General features: G+C 31.3%; 1 long non-coding RNA gene across 1 annotated transcript; it reads left to right on the top strand.

The window, feature by feature from the left end:
- The first annotated feature begins 5,604 nt into the window (after positions 1 to 5,604).
- LOC132752198 (uncharacterized) lies at positions 5,605 to 20,282 on the top strand. The gene is made up of 3 exons (XR_009628780.1): positions 5,605 to 6,631; positions 6,946 to 7,123; positions 19,998 to 20,282. It is a non-coding gene; the product is annotated as an uncharacterized LOC132752198 (long non-coding RNA).
- The last annotated feature ends 268 nt before the right edge of the window (positions 20,283 to 20,550 follow it).

The following is a 20,550-nucleotide window of genomic DNA, read 5'->3' as shown; positions in this document are numbered from 1 at the left end:
AGTGGTATTTTTATATAATTGTTTTTCTAACTTCTTTCAATGGCTGTACTTTATTAAATGTTTACTTTATTTATTTCAGGAATTGTATCCTGGAACATTTTCACATGTGACCCTGTGATGGTGAGGAAAAACTAAGGGACATTTAAAATCATGAAGAGTGAACAGGGAATTCAAAAGATAGATATTTGAATACATTAAAATTTAACCGGATACCAAAATATTATAACTGAACATTGAGTGTAATATTTACCATTAAAGACTTCTAACTTAACTTTTCATTTGTAGTGCATTTACTATTTACTTCACACTGTCATTAAATGTTTCGGTGAGTCATGTGATCATTTTTTGCTCTGTATTATTACAAAAAAGTTTCTTAATTCCTTAAAGGGACAATATAATTGCTCTTTTCAGAATATTTCATTGGATGTTATATTTTCTTATTTTCCATGGATATTCTAGAAATTTCCAAGGTTTTTGCTCAAATAAACCTTGGAAAATTCTCTGATGCCCTTAAGTAAGAATCCTCGAAAATATAACAGTATTCCCAGTTGTGAGATACTTTCCGAGGTTTTCATTTAAAAACCTTGGAAAACAAACCACGGAAACACTTTAAAAATCCTTGGAAATCGTTCCAATACTCCGAGGTCACTCATTTTCCAAGGTTTTCTAAACAAAATCCTCGGAAATTATTTTACGAGGTTTTTATTCTGAAATCCTTGGAAATCGTTCCAATACTCCGAGGTCATACTTTTTACGAGGTTTTTTTAAAAAAAAACTCGGAAATTTTTTACAAGGTTTATCACCCTCTCCCTATTTTCCCAAGGTTTTTTTAATAGCAAAGTTTTGCATTTTCTAGTTCCAATACTCCGAGGTTTTTTCCCAAGGATTTTGAGCCAAAAATCTTGGAAAATCTACACCCGGGTATGGCTGTCACTGATTGCTATGAAAAGTCACTGGTCCCAGTGTCATCATTCCCCCCCCCCCTACTTTCTTAATGGTGCCAGTACCAAACAAATGGGGAAAAAATGTATCACATGCACTCAAATTGAGAATTTAACATAATATGTACCAAGCATTCGTGGTGAATTTTCTAATCCAGGGAGACATTAGTACTATGCATAATATACACTTTTAAACCATGTTTTACAAACAATAAGACACTTAAATCTAATGAGTCAACTTGTTTTCCTATTTGAATATTAGAAAACTCATAGTACATAAATTATATAAATGTTCAGGAGTAAACAATATACTGGGTACGAATATGGCAATATGGGTCATGTGGTTAGATTTGTTTTTTCATCACATATCACTTAACAATATGGAAAAGCTCTGCCATTACTGATTTTTTTTACCTTTCAATTTACGAATTCTTGTAGGGAATTTTCAACTTTGACCCTAAGGGCAAAAAATTTCTAAGCAATTAAACTAGCTGTTACAGTTTCCACATAAGCTTGATATTCTAACTACATGTACATGTTTTTTGTATTACTCAGAATATATGCTTTATATTATAGTGTAATAGAATTTAAGTCAAGCCAGTAAAATTTTCTATGTCAATTGTCATCCATTAGAACCATTAGGGCACAGTCAGACATACATGTGTACAATGTATTTGAAAAAAATGGCAGCTATAATTTAACCCATTACCAGATATATACACCTTTCTATTCTAAGCCCCCCCCACCCTTTTGTTGTCTCAAATGGTGAAAAAAATGCCTTATTTAGGGCCCAAACACTTGTTTTGTTTGAGAAATACTGTTTAAAAAAGTGACCACTTTTTCGGCGCCACCCACCCCCCTGATCCAAAAGATACATCAGGGGGTTGCCAGAAGGGGTATGTGCCCCCTTCTGTTTGGGGGTTTTGATCGAGGGTGGCAGTCCCCATCATCACTTTATTTTCTGAACATAATTTGGACAATTTTAGTACACATCAACCTCATTATTTGCAATCAAATAATCAATTTAAATAGCAAAAAGTAATCATTCATTTATATAATTATTTATTTTTTATCAAAATTTTGGTTGAATAAACTTGTGACAACAGTGGTCTGTGTAGCAATTAGCATATTGAAGATTGAGATTTCAATTAATTGAGTTTTGGGATGAATTTAATTTAACAAATTAGGCTGTATATCTTGAGCTGTTGTTCATCCCTATCAAGGGGAAAAATCAGTTTTAAACATTTTCCACTTTTAAAGTGAAACATTTTTGGGGTGATAAATCTGGATCTGGGAGAAATCATTAGAAATCTATAATTGTGAGGCACATTTATAAATAAATAAACTACATGTATCAAAAGTGTATAAACCTAAAAGGTCATTATGAGTCTGAAGATTAAAACATTATTGTTAAAATTAAAACAAAATCTAAAACACCTGAATGAAAGGTCAATATCTGTGTATGGTTGGGGACAACTAAAACCAGACTACTAGTCTAGACAATATACCCTAATTTGGGGGTCAACCTAGAACTACTGGTATAGTAGCGTAGTCAGAGCAAGTTTTAAAACGGAAAAAATCATTACATAAAACCGATTTTATCTTTTTAACCCTTTACCACATATATACGCGAAACAACGCACTTTCGAACCCCCCTTTTTTTAGGCCTGAAATAGTGAAAAAATGTCCTATTTGGGCCCCAAACACATGTTTTTGTTTGAGAAATGTTGCTAATAAAAGTGAGCACTTTTTCGGCGCCGCCCCCCATCCAAAAGATACATCAGGGGGTTGCCAGAAGGGGGATGTGCCCCCTTCTGTTTGGGGGGTTTGAAGGGAGGCTGAGTCCCCCTCATCGCCAAGAAAATTTTGGACTTGTGAGAGGCTTAAAATGACCCCAGGTCGATCATAAGGTAACGTGTAACCAACGCTGAAAAGCCTTTGACTCTATCTCAATCCCTTGAGAAGTTGCAGCACTTTGAAATAAATTTTGATGGAAAAAATTGAGGCAAAATAGTGATTTTTGGCAATTTTGAGATGTCCCCTCGTTGCCATGGTAACAGGAAATTTAAGACAGAGCATGTCGTTACAAAGGCAATGGTCCAGTCAACATTTGTGCCAAGTTTGATTAGTATTGAAGCATTTTTCATAGTTTCATAGCAGTTTGAACTTGTAAGAGGAGGCTTTTCTGTGAAAATGGCCATTTTTCACAATATGCTCATGGGGGAAAGGGTTAACTAAAAAAATTATAAATGTTACAAAACAACAATTTTTCACCAAAATTAGGTAAAAGAATTCTTTTGCAATTAGTTCTAGGTGTATCTTTACTTTTACTGGCCTATACAACCAAACTCAGACAGCCCTGAATTAGTTTGATTTAGTTTTTTTTTTCTTTTTCCAGGTAGTTGATCTAATATCAGATGCTTTTTTTATCAACAATAAATGCATGTTTCTTTTATAATTAATAAATCTATTTCAACTTAATTCTTTCATAAACGGTAATCTTCTTATGTCCAGGGCAGTCATTGAATTTATGGTTTTGAATTTACTGGCCCGAATTCTAGATTTGAATTTATCCTACTATATATTTAACTACATTTTCTCTAATATTTACACTCAGACTGGCCCAAACAAATTTTCACTGGCCATGGGCCACCGGGCCAGTGCTAAATTTGATGACTGCCAGGGATAAAAAAGTCCACTTGTCTGCTGGTATTTACGAGAAGGACTGAGGCAGGAGCTTGTCCCGAACTTGACGGGTGGAAATTTGCCAATGTGCTAGACCACTTGAATTATCATAATCTATTTGTTTACATTTAACAATTGAAAACTGGAAACAAAGCTTGGTTTTAGGTTATGTATAAATTTTGCACTTTATAAAGCTCTGTAATGTTAATTCTAACTTGGTTACAATGTGCGACCTGCATGTGCCTGACAATGTTCTATATTGATTCTGAACTTAAATTTGAAAATTTTATAAAATGTGTGGGTAAATTCCATTTTCAATGATAGGAATTTGATTTCATATTAACCCACTGGTAGCATAGTATATTGCAGGACGAGAAGAAATTTGAAGCAACTCTGAAAATTGTTTTTGATCCCAGGCCCCGTGTTCACAAAGATTTTAGGATCAGGGTCAAGATCAGGATCAAATTCAAGAACTCAAATATTTTCCATTGTTTATCCACATAGATTAGATATATTTAATATTAATTGATAAAATTGGACTTAAAATAATGTTTATGGAATTTTAGAATAAACTAATTGTTATTTTTGCAAGATATTGGCATTTTATTATTTTATATTGATCTTGATCCTAAAATTGATCCTTATTTTGATCTGATTATTTCTGATTTTGATTTGTTATTTGTTCATTTTATGCCAAAATAGGTTTGTTTCTTTGCAAATCAGCAAAAATTTACATTTTGAATAAGTACCATTTCATTCTAGCACCAATACTATTAATTTTTGTTTTATAAAACAATGAAAATAAAATCAGGATCAATTGATCCTGATCTTTTCTTAGTGAACATTACATGGGTGTCCTGATATTATCCCCTACCACTACCCCCATCTCTCCAGTGATTGTTATTACCCCAGGAATATAAATAAAAGTCAATTTCCGCAATGCCATTTAGAATCTAGTATCAATATTAAACTGACACTAGATTCTACTAAGCAACTTTCACTATACCTCCTTTGAAATGTAGATCGAACTGGTGTACTTAAAAATTGGTGTAATGAAAATTGTGTAATAGTGTTATAAATTCTTCTCTCTTGTAATTATAATTTCTACTACTTCCATAATTCCACATAAAATATACACAATAACTGTTCTTAATTTCATTTCACTGTTTATTTGTTATAAAAATGTTCTAAATTTCTACTCTACAATTAATAATTAAAGTTACAGAGTTTTTCTTCCTCACACATGGTTGATAAAGTCACTGAGAATTAACTGTCAAAAATCCCTATCCCGACTCTAGCTCTTACAATCTCACTCTTGCATTTTGAATCTTATTCTTCAACCTTCAATCTAGAATCTTGAATGTTAACTACCCCAGAAAATCTTGTCCCAGTATTTATATGAAATACTTTGACTTTCCATATTTGGAGGTTACCTTAGTGTTAATTGACAAATTTAAGCCTTCTATATTTATGACGACAAGTGTTGATCAAGTAACTGTACCAGAAACAAACAGACTGATCCCTGGAATATTTATGATGGTAACCAATGATTGAGTTCCCTAAACACAATTGCAGACCTCTTGTCCATTATTTATGCAGGTACCCGTTGACAGAGATACCAAACTAAAATCTCCCAGACTGATACACAGTCTAGCCCCAACAGATTTATAGTAATAAATAATGACAACAAATGAGGTCTCAATTCTCATACAAACTCAATCATTAAATCAAACCTTAACCAGGTGCCTTGCTAAAACTACAACAATAGTGTCATGTTGTTGTTGTTATGAATAGCTAGGCTCTATGGAAATGTTGAAATGGTAGGGACGGAGGGGGGGGGGTAGTCTCAATATTTCGACTGCAAAGACAGACCGATTTTATAATCTGAAATTTCAAATAGATGTGTCAAGGGCGACCATCATCTATATAAGAAAAAGCCCTAAAGCGCACAATTTGTTGGGCTGGGGGGGGGGGGGCGGCGGGCCTGCAGGACAGGCCAGACCTTGACTCGAGACAGGGCGGACCGTGACTCGAGACTAGTCGGACCATATTTTCGGACAGGGCGGACCGTCACTACCTGTACGAAAAATCAGCATGGCTTTATGAAAAACAGGACCGATTCAGGCCTGTTTTGAACCAGAATTGGCAAAATCAGGGTGAAATAGACATGGACCCTGAATTTTCAAGAAATCTCACATGGTATAATTCAAGTTTTTTCTACCCTGACATGGTCTTCATTTTGGTAAAAGACGTGGTGGAGGCAGGAATATTTGCACTTTGAAAATATTTTGACACAGATTTTACTGACTTGGAGAAATATAAGCAAAATCTACCCAGATATTTCAAAGTTAGAAAATTTTCAAGAACCAGTTTCAATAAAGTCTTCAAAGTTCTTCATTTCCAGCCTGATTTTTCTTAGTTACTGTACTGTAGACTAGATTCTAACAACAAAAAAAACTCACCAAAAGCTACAAAATGTATCTGTGTTCGTTCATTTCCCCTTCCACATCACAAATATCCTTCTGAAGTTTGTTTTCTCCGACACATAATCTTTTTTGATGACCGAATACACAGAGGGAATCACACAACGGGGTCAACGCAGTTGATGACGCAAAATTGGACGACTTCATTTTCACGCCATTGAAGGGGTGTCCAGTCCGATGACAGTGTGTAAACGTTTTAATGATATTTCTGATGAATCAACATTTCAATTATTCATAATTGATGGAAAGGATAATTTAATTATTCTCTAAAACCTGGGACAAAAGATATTTTAAGTCACAGATAAACGAAAATGCTGTCACGAAAATTGTGTCTTGCATACGGAGTACCTGACTCCCCCGTGTAAGCGTAAAGATTTGTCCGTTGCCGCTGTTCAAAACTCTTTGAACTTCGAGCGTGTGCCTGTGTAGTTTAAAGACACGCAAAGCTGAGGATTAAACGGGTAAATTAATGTGATCTTACAAGAGGTGCTGTAGACTTGCGGGTTGTTTCTTAAAGACTAGGTGAGTAAATTTACTAACTACTATACATATATATATATAGATTCTGATAATTTTTTTAATTTTGTCATTTATTTACAAGTAGATTTTTTTATAAATAGAATTGGTGAGTTTTTCCCATTAATTTTACCTAAAATATGTTTAATCTTGTTATTCATGAAAATTATAGTGAAATAAGAATCCCTAAAGAAAAATTGCAATATAGATCTAATATCAAAATATTTAAATTAAAACGAATCCATTTTTTTGTCATATTGTTCTTTTTTTAATACTTTGATTTAGATATCTATAGATCTAGTCTGGCCTTAATTTTTCAGAAAGATGTAGTGGCTCAAATGTCTTATAGTCTTATCACAGTAAATACTTCAAGTGACAGACAGCTATGACTTCAAAACGGGGATTCAGACTGAAATACAAAAAATATTTCAGTAAAGATCAATAATTGAAGAGATTTTATGGATTGGAGTGGGACTCACATGAAATAGAGTTTCCAAGGTATGTATAATTTTTTAAAAGCAATTTGCTTGAACCATCTTTAAGTACCCAAAAAAATAGGGAATATTTTTGTGTGAAACATAGTTTAAGAATTTCAATATTGACAACAGTAAACTTGAGTAAGCGAGTATTAGGTTTCCTTGCATTATTTTCCTCACTGTACGTTTGTTTGCCAACTCTTGTTGATGATCAGTTCATGAACTCTCTGGTTTTACACTATGTTGATTAATTAATTAATACATAAACTGTAACTGAAAAGCAAATTTTACACTAAAGCACCAAAGTTACAATGAAAAATGAAGAAGTAACAGAAATAAAGCACTGAAATGATGTATTTATAATAAAAAGTATTTATGAACACTAAATTCCTTAATTTTGAAAAAAAAATCAGTATTTTTTGCTCTGAAAACAAAATTATTTACTTTGAAATAAAAATTTATATTTTAATTTTTAACATCAAGTGGACCTATGAGTTTATTAAGATGATATTTAAGCTTATATGAATTTATAACAAATATAATCTTTTGTTATTCTGTGTTTATAAACTAAGGGTACAGAAGGGGACGGATGTTACAGAATTGAACTAAAAATTCTTTTTACAGTAGTACGAAACTTATCTTGTTCTTATGATGCATGATAGAGAAGTAGTAAGCTTTGCAACTGTATAGGAATGTTTCACACAACAAATAAAATACCATTTAAAAAAAATAGAAGAAACAAACACAAAATCCATAACAGGATAATTATATAGAAAGAGGTGCAAACGATAGAGATGTTAAAAGTATCTTTGTGATTAAAATTGGTCAATTGTTAAAACATAAATTCTTTAGCCTTAAATAGTTAACAAACCAACAAACCATGTATCCCAGCCCCTCATAAAACAGTGGGATATGGATCCTAACTCTATACACACAGAAGGGGCTGGCACTTTATTGGAAGTTTAGAGCTGTATATTGGGAGCTGCGTAGATTGTATATTTGGAAGTGTGATATATTACAAAACAGTAGGGGTGCCAATTAAGCCCTTAGGGTGATATAATTATTATGCTTAAAAACAGTGGGGGGTATTACCATTTTCATACAATTTGACCCATTTAATTATTGTTAATAAAGTGAAAGAAACTTGTAAGTAAAGGATAGGGTAAGGATTCCTGTAATGAAAAAGTTGGAATAATTGTGAAAATTATTCTGTAAATAAACCCTTCGCAAATTATTTTGCACCTATAAATTTTATTGAATGACAAATTAGTTCATTAAGTTAAGCAGTTCATGTACACTGAAATATATACACAGAGAATTATTAAAAGTTAGAAATAATGAGATTATGATACTGAATCATAATGAAATCTTTTGATAATGCTGCTAACATTCCCCATTAATTTACTTAAAATTTCATCAAATCGATAGAACTTAATTGCAGCAATTTAAAATCTTATAATTTTTAATGAAAATTTTTAATTGTGTATAATTTATGTATTTAGTAATGAGAAATTCTATAAGCTTCAATAAGCTTGCATACGTTTCATTCTGAAAACTTATTTACTTCACACTGTATCATGTATCTTATATCTTTTTACAAATTTTGTAAATAATATGTATAGAAAGGAAACGTTGATAATCTTTTAACGTTAATGCATTATTTGGAAACAAAGATTCTTTTATTTAATTAGCAATGTTTTTTAAGTTATTTTGTAAATGTTCATTCAAATTTCAGATAAATTGTGAAACGCAAATATCATAAATTTATTCAATTATTTTACATTTAACGTTTTTATATACTTTTATGAAATTATTCTCATTAAAATTTAAAACGAGTATAATATGAGCTTGAAACATTATCTCCGTCCCCCCAAAAATGTAACATCCGTCCCCCTGATAGATTCTTTTTGGGTTATTGACAAGAAATATACATAAGAAAGTCCTATAATTTCTACTGGTTTATAAGAAATGTGTTTGCATATTTGATTTAAGTATGATTTGGTGTACCTATCCTTGTTTTATTTCTCTCTCTTTCTAACGGGTTACACGACTTACCGGAATCGGCCGAATTACCGGAATCGGCGGTGAATTACCGGAATCGACCTGTAACTTTGTAATAATTTAAACTTTTTTAAGTTTTTTCTTGCAATTTTATAAATATAAACAAATATCAATGATTTATGAAAAGATTTTTATAAATAAAATCGATTTTGATTAATTTAACAAGAGATCTAATATTCGGCGAGCTACTACTGCCAAACTGCCCGTGTCCGGAATCGGCCTGTTATTTCGTTGTTTATGCAACTTTTTAATGTTCCTTTTTCCATGTTTTATAAAAAACCTAAATATTATTCATTAACCCTTCCTAGAGATTGTGAAAAAAAATCGCTTTTTTAAAAATAAAAATAAAACAAATATTTATGATCAGCGAAAACGGGGGCAAACTGCCGGAATCGGCAAAGGGATTACCGAAATCGGCCTGTAATTTGCTTATCTTTATACTTTAAACAAAATGTTTGCACCCTTGATATTAAATAAACAATAGCAATGATATGTAATCAGATTATTGTCAATAAAATCACTTTTTATTAATTAAACAAGATATTTAATATCGGCGAGTTTACTGCCATACTGTCGGAATCGGCGAAGGATTACTCGGAATCGACGTATAATTTAGTCTATTGTACATTTTTTAACGTTTCTGTTGCATTGTTAATATTCGTCTTATAAAATATAAATATTATGAATGATATTTAAAAGTTTCTTTCATTCTTTTATTTTGTAAATTTCAATTTCGCCTTTGGTTAATAAAGCAAGAGATCGAAGATCGGCGAGTCTACATATACTGTCATACAGCCCGAAATAGCCGAATGATTACCCGGAATCGCCCTGTATTATTGTAATTTATGACTTTGCAAGAAAAAAATGCAAACAATATAATAGATATTAAAAAGATTTTCTGTAAATGAAGAATCCTTATTAAATAATAAGCTAGAGGTCTAAGGTCGGCGAATTACTGCCATATCGCATAATTATATTATGCAGTGCCAGGGCTATCGGACAATTACCGGAATCGGGTCTGTTTTCCCCCACCAATATTTCAACGTTTAAAAAATAACCTTGACTTTATTTTATTAAATACAAACAATTTAAAAGATTTCTCCATAATGTTTATTGAAATATCAGGTATTAAATAAGAAGCAAAAAGATTCATGAAAAATTGCTGTTTATAATAATAAAAAGATTAATATTGAAGATCGGCAAAAAACGGGAAACCTGTCGGAAATAGGCGATAGATTACCGGGAATCGACCTGTAATTTGGTTATTTGTGATTTTTTTTGAATATTTTTCTTTTGCATGTTTTTATAAAATATAAACATTTTCAACGATAATTCATTTTTGTAAATAAATTCGCTTTTGATTAATAAAACAAGAGACCTAGATCGGCAAATTACTGTCATTCTTGTCGATATATGGGAAGGATGGGCGGGATCAGCCTGTAATATAGTTATTTTTATGTTATTTTATGAATGCAAATAATATCATTGATATACGAAGATTTTTTTTGAGAAATAAAGATCACTTTTTTACTATAAACTAGATATCTTAAGATAGACTAATTACTATCACAGTGCCTGAATAAACAGGTAAATACCGGAATTAGTCTCTGTTTTTTTGTTATATTTCAGCGTTTTTAAAAATATCTTTGCCATACAAACAATTCAAATGATATTTTGAAAATATTTTATTGCAATTGCCTATTACATAATAAACAAGGTGATCTATGATTTCTTCCATACTACCAGAAATCGACGAGCGATTACCGGAATCGGCTTCACTTCGTCTAGGATTACTGGAATCGATTCTAATTTTGTTTATGAATGTGAACTCAATATTATTATTATCATTTATTTTTGCATGTATTTACAAACATTATCATTGCATCTTTTATGGAATAATGCAATATCGTCATTACGAGTTATATTTTCAGGACATTGCTAACAAGAGGATTTGTTTGAAATGACGGATAACAATAGGTCCCAGTTTTTGTCTTTCTTTATGTTTGCCAAAACTCAATTCCTTGATTTCCATAAATAAAGTCCCCGATTTATAATTACATGCAATAATATTACATTTTGAAATCAATGTTTTACCAGGCAGTTACTTGACAGTTCATGGTCATTCTGGAGTATCAAATAAATTGTCGTCATTTGCGTTATTGGTGCACCAAAAAAATATTACAAAGATTGCGAATAAGTCAATCGTTGAAACATAGATTATTTAGTCTTAAATAGTAAACAAATCATCTATACCCGTAAACGTATAAAACAGTGAGATATGGATGTTAACTATATACGCACAGATGATACTGTCACCTTTATTGGAAGTAAACGAGCTGGATATTGGGAGCTGTGTATTGGGAAGTGTGATATACTACAAAAACAGTGGGGTGCCAATATTACGGTATGCTGATATATTTCATAGGGGGAGAGACTATGTTAGAGAATGCCTGTTTGTTCAGCAAGCTGTAGATGAATTAAGTCATAGGATTTATTGAACTTCATAATTTTTTAAAGACTTAAGATTTAGTCAATGTAAAAAACAAAAAACAACAATATAAACACCCTGTATAGATCTAAAGATTCTTTTTCAAAGTTTAGCATAATATCTAACCGTTTTGACCCATTTAATTATTAATAAAAAATGGAAGAAGATCCTTTAAAGTTAAGGACTATGATATATACATTGTAGTCATCTATGTCTCTGGCTTATGACACTGAATTAATAATGACATTTTTCCGCGAACATCCCAAATAAACACACACTATTTTTTTTAATGTGATGTATATATATTTTTTCATCTTTGATTAAATATAAACAATATCAATGATATGTAATCAGATTTTTGTAAATAAAATCTCATTGATAAATGATTAATTAAACAAGATATTTAATATCGGCGAGTTATTGCCATACTGTCGGAATCGGCGAAGGATTACCGAAATCAACGTATAATTTGGTTATTAATGAAGATTAAAAAAAAATAAGGTTCTTGCATCTTTATACAATATCAATGAAATGTAAATAAAATCGCTTTTGATTAATTTAACAAGAGATCTAATATCGGCGAGCTACTGCCAAACTACCCGAATAACAATCCTTCCGACAGTATGACAGTAAGTTCAGTAACTTGCTGATCTAGTTTAATTAATAAAGCGTGATTTTGTTTATAAAAATCTTTGTACATGTCATTCATATTGTTTGTATTTAAATAATTATTAAAAAGTTCATAAATAAAATAACTGGCCGATTCCGGTAATAATTCCCCGATTCCAGCAGTATGACAGCTGGAACATACGATATATCGTATGTCCCAGATGACAGTAACTTGCTGATCATAATTAAATCTCTTGTTTTAATGAATCAAATGTGTTTTTTTATAAAAAAAAATCTTATTACATGTCATTAATTGTCTATATTTTATAAAAGTTAAAAATTCACGAATAACAAAATTACAAGCCGATTCCGGTAATCATTCCTCGATTCCGGCAGTATGACAGTAACTAGCTGATCTTAAGTATGTTGCTTAATTAATCGTTAGCGATTTTTATTTATAAAAATATTTTTACATGTCATTAACATTGTTTATATTTTATAAAAGATGCAAGATATTTTTTTAAAAGTTCATAAATAACAAAATTACAGGCCGATTCCGGTAATCATTCCCCGAAACAACACGCTTTCTGTAACAGACAGACCCTCCCACTATGAAATATATCAGCATACCGTATATTGGCACCCCACTGTTTTGTAGTATATCACACTTCCCAATACACAGCTCCCAATATACAGCTCGTTTACTTCCAATAAAGTGACAGTATCATCTGTGCGTATATAGTTATTAACATCCATATCTCACTGTTTTATTACTTTACGGGTATAGATGATTTGTTTACTATTTAAGACTAAATAATCTATGTTTCAACGATTGACTTATTCGCAATCTTTGTAATATTTTTTATGGTGCACCAATAACGCAAATGACGACAATTGATTTGATACTCCAGAATGACCATGAACTGTCAAGTAACTGCCTGGTAAAACATTGATTTCATGTGAATATTTTATAAGGTTTGTATTGTTTAATAAAGATTCAAATAAAAATTATTGCATGTAATTATAAATCGACTACTTTATGAAATCAAGAATTGAGTTTTGCAAACATAAAGAAAGACTAAACTGGCCCATTGTTATCCGTCATTTCAAACAATCCTCTGTTAGCAATGTCCTGAAAAATATAATGTAAAGACGATATTGCATTATTCCATAAAAGATCAATGATAATGTTTGTAAATACATGCAAAAATAAATGATAATAATAATATTGAGTTCACATTCATAACAAAACTAGAATCGATTCCAGTAATCCTAGACGAAGTGAAGCCGATTCCGGTAATCGCTCGTCGATTCGGTAGTATGGAATAAATCATAGATCACCTTGTTTATTATGTAATAGCGATTACAATAAATATTATTAAATATCATTTGAATTGTTTGTATTTAATAAAATATGGCAAGATATTTTTAAAACGCTGAAATATAACAAAATAACAGACTAATTCCGGTATTTACCTGTTAATTCAGGCACTGTGATAGTAATTAGTCTATCTTAGACATCTAGTTTATAATAAGAAGTGACCTTTATTTCATAAAAACTCTTTTTATATCAATGATATTATTTGCATTTAATAAAATAACATAAAAAAACTATAGTATACAGGCTGATCCCGCCCATCCTTCCCCTATATCGGCAGTATGACAGTAATTCGCCGATCTTAGGTCTCTTGTTTTATTAATTAAAAGCGAATTTACTTACAAAAATGAATATCGTTGAAAATGTTTATATCTTATAAAAACATGCAAAAGAAATATTTAAAAAGTTCACAAATAACCAAATTACAGGTCGATTCCGGTAATCCATCGCCTATTCCGACAGGTTTCCCGTTTTTGCCGATCTTCAATATTAATCTTTATATTATTATATAACAGCGATTTTTCATAAATCTTTTGCTTCTTATTTAATACCGATTTCAATAAACATTATAAAAATCGTTTATATTGTGTTTGTATTTAATAAAATAATTCAAGGTTATTTTTTAAACGTTGAAATATTGGTGGGGGAAAAACAGACCGATTCCGGTAATTGTCCGATAGCCCTGACACTGCATATATGCGATATGGCAGTAATTCGCCGACCTTAGATCTCTAGTTTATTATTTAATAAGGATTCTTCATTTACAGAAATCTTTTTAGATATCAATGATATTGTTTTCATTTTTTTCTTGCAAAGTCCATAAATTACAATAATACAGGCCGATTCCGGTAATCATTCGGCTATTTCGGCTGTATGACAGTATATGTAACTCGCCGATCTTCGATCTCTTGCTTTATTAACCAAAGGCGAATTGAAATTTACAAAATTAAAGAATGAAAGAAACTTTTAAATATCATTCATAATATTTATATTTTATAAGACGAATATTAACAATGCAACAGAAACGTTAAAAATGTACAATAGACTAAATTATACGTCGATTCCGGTAATCCTTCGCCGATTCCGACAGTATGGCAGTAACTCGCCGATATTAAATATCTTGTTTAATTAATAAAAAGTGATTTTATTGACAATAATCTGATTACATATTATTGCTATTGTTTATTTATAATCAAGGGTGCAAACATTTTGTTTAAAGTATAAAGATAAGCAAATTACAGGCCGATTTCGGTAATCCTTTGCCGATTCCGGCAGTTTGCCCGTTTTCGCTGATCATAAATATTTGTTTATTTTTATTATTTAAAAGCGATTTTTTTCACAATCTCTAGGAAAATTAATGATAATATTTAGGTTTTATAAAAACATGCAAAAGGAACATTAAAAGTTGCATAAACAACGAAATAACAGGCCGATTCCGGACACGGGCAGTTTGGCAGTAGCTCGCCGATATTAGATCTCTTGTAAAATTAATCAAAAACGTTTTTATTTATAAAAATCTTTTCATAAATCATTGATATTGTTAATATTTTATAAAATTGCAAGAAAAAACTTTAAAAGTTTAATTATTACAAAGTTACAGGTCGATTCCGGTAATTCACCGCCGATTCCGGTCGATTCCGGTAATTCGGCCGATTCCGGTAAGTCTATGTTTGAAAATTTCATTTTGTGTGAAAAATACTCAAAATTTGAAAGCAAATATTTTTATATCTAAGATGAATTTTCTGGATTTTTTTTGTAACATTAATCAGAACACATAATATTTTAATAAAATAAAGAGAAATAATACAATTTTTATTATAAACTGTAAGATATTCAGGCTTTTAGTATATCTTTGTAACATCTGTCCCCTACCCACACAGTCCGCAAGAGATGTAATATTTTGAAAAAGGTATCCAAAAAGTTATCCTTTCTTTCCAAAAATATTGTTATAGACACCCTTAGGTACTTAAAAAGAGCAAATATTGTCTTGTATGTTTAACTTTATTTTTTGACTTAGATGCTAACAAAATTGGCCCATTTACTGTGCAGCAGGCATTGATCATACTGCGCGGATGCGCAGGCTGGTCTGGATCCATGCTGGTCGCAAACCCATTATGTTGGTTTTGTCATGACACGGCTCATTTAAGGTTTTACTGTAGAATCTAAACTAGAAATGATCTCTTTCATGTAGCTCCTAGTTGTTAAAGTAACATTAATTCCTTAATGTTTGATTTTTGATTCAACAAATGGATCAATTTTCAATCCACAGGTAATTATTAAGGTTAAAGTGCTTTGATGGTCAACTCGGAGTAAATTACAACACAGCATGACCATGCAGTAATGAGGTGTTATAAGGTAACCCAAACAATCCAAAGCTAATAGTACCCTTTAAGCATTCAATAATCATTTGTTAGTCCCCTACCAGTTTAACTAGAGGGGACTTGAGGTTTACTCTCCCTCCGTCTGTCTGTCCGTCCGTCTGCAGTCCGTTAACAAAACTGAATCCTGAGATAACACAAAAAGTATTGAAAATATTTTTATGAAACTTGATATAGGGTAAGATGGCAGTCTGAAGATAATTAATTGCATTTTTTTTACTTTTTTTTCCTATGTTGAAAAATTTGGTTGCTATGGCAACAAATAGTCTGAAAATATAACTAATTTAACATAACATAAATTGGATCCAGTGATAATGCCAAAAGTACTGAAAGTATTTTTATGAACATTGAATTATGGGTAGATGGTAGTATGGAAATTATGCACGTCTTCTGTTCTTCCTATGTTGAAAAATTTGGTTACTATGGCAACAAATAGGCTTAAAATATGGCAAATTTAACAAAAATTGTGATTACTCAAAAAGTGCTGATTGATTGATTGATTGATTGATTGATTTTCTTTGGACTGTGCGATCAAGGATAACCTATGAAAGTGTAAGCACTTATTTCCAGTAGGGTCCTTACCTCACCAGACTCTAGAGACAGCTATGAGATACAAGTGAGTCCAAGAACCAGTCCCTAGCTCTTATTGAATAGATTCCTTGGTTCTTTTACATGCCCAGTGTATAGCACTGATATGTGCAAGGATAAACTGGGCTTCTTTAACGTAAACCTCTAGGTAGGTGGGAAACACTGAAAGTGTTTCTGAAAAATCCCAAGGGTGTTACCCAGGATCGAACCTGGAACCTCAGGAGTGACAGTCAGTGGTCTTACCAACTGAGCTATCGTGCCACCTGAAATGAAAACATTTTTATGAAACTTAAAATATGGATAGATAGCAGTATGGAGATTATACACATCATTTTAATCTTCTTTCCTAAAGTAATTACACCTTTAGACCTCTCAATAAGTTCCTTTTTATTCCCCGAAACAGGAAATCCTCGATCACGTAAAAAATCCTTTAAATTTGGAATTGTCGCTGTGTCAAAATCGATATCAATGTTTTCCTTATCCGCCATTGATCAAGAACGACGACCTTACCAGGGGAGGTAACAACGGTTATCGGAAAGGACTATATTTAAGCACGGATTTATATTACAGGGATCGGACACTCCCAGTTAACCCTATATAAATGCTTAAATATCTTGTCGTGCACCCGATAAAGGTACATCGATCGATAATTTACCGGCGCGAAGCGTAAATGCCCGTTCGCAACGGATACCTACTTTACAAAATACCATATAGCTTTTTCATTTATCATCCGATTTTGGAAATTTAAAGTTTATTTTGAAGAAAAATACTTGGTTAATTCAAATATCTAATTTATTTTTTAAAGGTACAGTTTATCTGTCCGCAACGACGGTTAAAAAATTAACTTGACGAAATCCGCGGTAAATTTACATTTTTTTTATATAAAAAGCAGGTATTTGAAATTTATTATTACGGTACCATAATACTTTCAGTTTCAAAACAAAAAAGAAGCCGATGTAAGTTATTCACAGATCTGATGATCAAAGATGCAATATTTAAGATTTGTTGGGTTATGTAGTCAAATTTATTAACGCACAATTGTTTTACGGGTAATGTATTACGGCCTTTACACGTGAAGAAAATTTATTCATTTTTTAGTACAAAATATTGCCGAGATTGTCAATATTGCCATATTCATAGAATATTTAAATTTCAATTATCATTTATATCCTTATTATTTTTTGTAAATCTGTTTTCAAATGTCGGTGCAGTGAAGTAGACAATCATCGTAACAGTAAAGTTCTCTCGTGTGGCTGTCTCGATTCCGGCCTCTTTAATGTCACTCGTATATTTTAATCCGTATATTTTAATTATTCTTTTTATTTGAATGCCTGTTGAAAGATATTTATTATACTTTTTAATGTAACGCTAGAAAAACAATAAAAATCTTTACAGTGCGAGTCAGTATTTTGCGAAATAAAAGTAACTGTTGATTATTTTTTACACATCGCTTAAATTTCTTTCAAGTTTAATTACTTTTGAAGGGGGGGGGGGGTAAGTGATAATTAAAAAACTTGATTTCCAAACTTTCATTACCAGGTTACATGTGATAATTGCAACACTCAATCTTCAAAAACAAATATAATTTGAATGTATATTTTGTATATGCGCGGTCTTTATAATAACTACAGTTCATGGCATATGTGGTAAGAAAATGATTCTGAAGAGGATATATATAAATACAATGTAAATCTATTTTCTTTATTAACATTTATAAATGAAATTGAAAATATACAACTAAATTTGTATAGTCCTTTCTCTGAAAAATGATGAAAATAAACATGTGATAAATAAATCATTTGACGTGAATTGTTTAGGATATCTATGAAAAAAGTATGTTTCAAAATAAAAAATAATATTATAAAACAGCTGTTCTCTATGCCAATAAAAGTTTCTTCCTTGCCAATCTAATGAATTCATCTATATAGGAATGCTTGTCTAGAATGATCTGAAAATATATTTCATACACTTAATAGTAGAATATTTACTATATTTATACTAATATACAGGTAATCAAATAAAAAATGTACAAATCATTTGGAAATAATTCACAGAAATAAAGACACATTTCAAACATGAATTTCTTTAAAAGTTTTTTAGCAATCAAGAAACGTTTTTTTGCAATGCCATCATTAAACCATGTAAAAAATAATTATCTTATTCTGAATCGCGGTAATAATTCGTGCTTGAAGTAAAAGGGCGGCGAAGTGTAGAGAGTATGCCTAAACAATTGGCGAATATTTTTTTAAATTAGGTACTTTTTAACTAAGCGTTGCAGCGTTCTATCAGCATATTTTCATATAATAATACTTTAGCGACACAAAATAATACTGTATCAATACATTCATATGTGTATAATTTTTCACAAAGCTGCAATAACACCACATACTCTGGTGAAAATCTGTCATATTTCGTACTCCGCACGTTCTGCTATCTCATTTTGTCCCCTTTATCCGATTCCGCGCATGCGCGCGACGGGACTTTAAGCTAAACGAAAGTGTCCGATCCTTGTAATATAAATCCGTGATTTAAGGGAGAATTAATTGAGAGCTGTCAAGATTTCTCCTATTCAAGTCTTTACGCTTTTTCACTATAAGTTCTTTATTTCGTAAGGTATTAATACTCCAAACTTCAAATATATGTTTCTGATCATCAACCTCATCATATGTGACAAGGTTGACAACTTTAGCACAAAAAATGTCAGAATGTAACCCCCCTTGACCTTAGAATGTTCATGAAAAAATGATGTTTTTTATAACTTCTTTATACATGTATATTTATGTTTCTACTTCAAACGTCATACATATGTTTCTTATTATCACTCAAATTATGTGTGAGAAGGTTCAATATTCTAGCTTGACTATTTCCAGTATTATGTCCCACTTAGATTTTTTTCTAGAAATTATTATTTTTTACTTAAATTTTTTTATTCCTTATAGCATTTACTTCAAACTCCCACATCTTATGACAAGGGTTATAAATCTAGCATACATATTTCCAGAATAATCTCCTCCTTAAACATTGAATTTTTCTTATTCATTCCTTAACTTTCTTATTTCTCCACAGATTTCCTTATAAGGCAGTCTGGGAAACTAACACATTACTTAAGATATAGCTAGACAAACTAAGAACTCAAAAGATTTAAGTTCATTTATATCATTCATTCATTCAGGGGCATAATTGAATGGCCAATGACCCATCATAATGTTGCTGGGGTTCTAACCGATAGGGGACTTTTATAATGGATTGCTTGCAATACCATTATAATTGCTTGTTTTTACTTTATTATTTTTCTATTATTTTTAACAACATAACTAAATTAGTTAGTGGGATCTTGTTTTAGTATAATGGCTTTTAGACTAGAAATGGTAATGCTTTTGCTTAAACATTTCAGGGTCTATAATCTTAGCCAGAAAACTGCATGTGAGCAAGGGGAATGTGGTAAGAGAAGACTGGTGATAATAAACAGAGGCCATGCAAAAAAAGAAAATGTAAGTAACTTCACAAAGAATGTTTAAAACTGGCTAAAAAATGTGTGCTTGTGCTAACTACTGCATGCATGATAGAATTTCATAATAAATAAGTTAAAGCTACTGTCATGTCCCACACAAAACAGTTCTAAAAAACATCAACATATTTGTTTATAGTTATTAAATATGCTTAGACGTGAAATTTGCAGTTTCAATGACTAACTGTTGTTATGTTTATTATGTTATGTATGCAACATATTACATGTATATAATTTATATCTGACCAGTTGGTATTTCCAATATTATCATTGTTCTATTTTTAGAACATAAACTACATGTATGTACTAGAAGGTTCTTAACTGTTGTAGAAAACTCATGCATTATATTTAGATAGAAACTTCTGGAATGATCTTTATTGTTGAAGTTGCTAGATTATGATTACTTGAGAACATAATAGACCTTTCTGGAAACTTCTTA

This window comes from Ruditapes philippinarum, unplaced genomic scaffold (assembly GCF_026571515.1).
Source record: "Ruditapes philippinarum isolate M1 unplaced genomic scaffold, ASM2657151v2 ctg18049_1_1_1_1, whole genome shotgun sequence".
Lineage (NCBI taxonomy): Eukaryota > Metazoa > Mollusca > Bivalvia > Venerida > Veneridae > Ruditapes > Ruditapes philippinarum.
The sequence above is the reverse complement of the archived record's forward strand: the minus strand, read 5'-3'. Positions and strand labels throughout refer to the sequence as shown.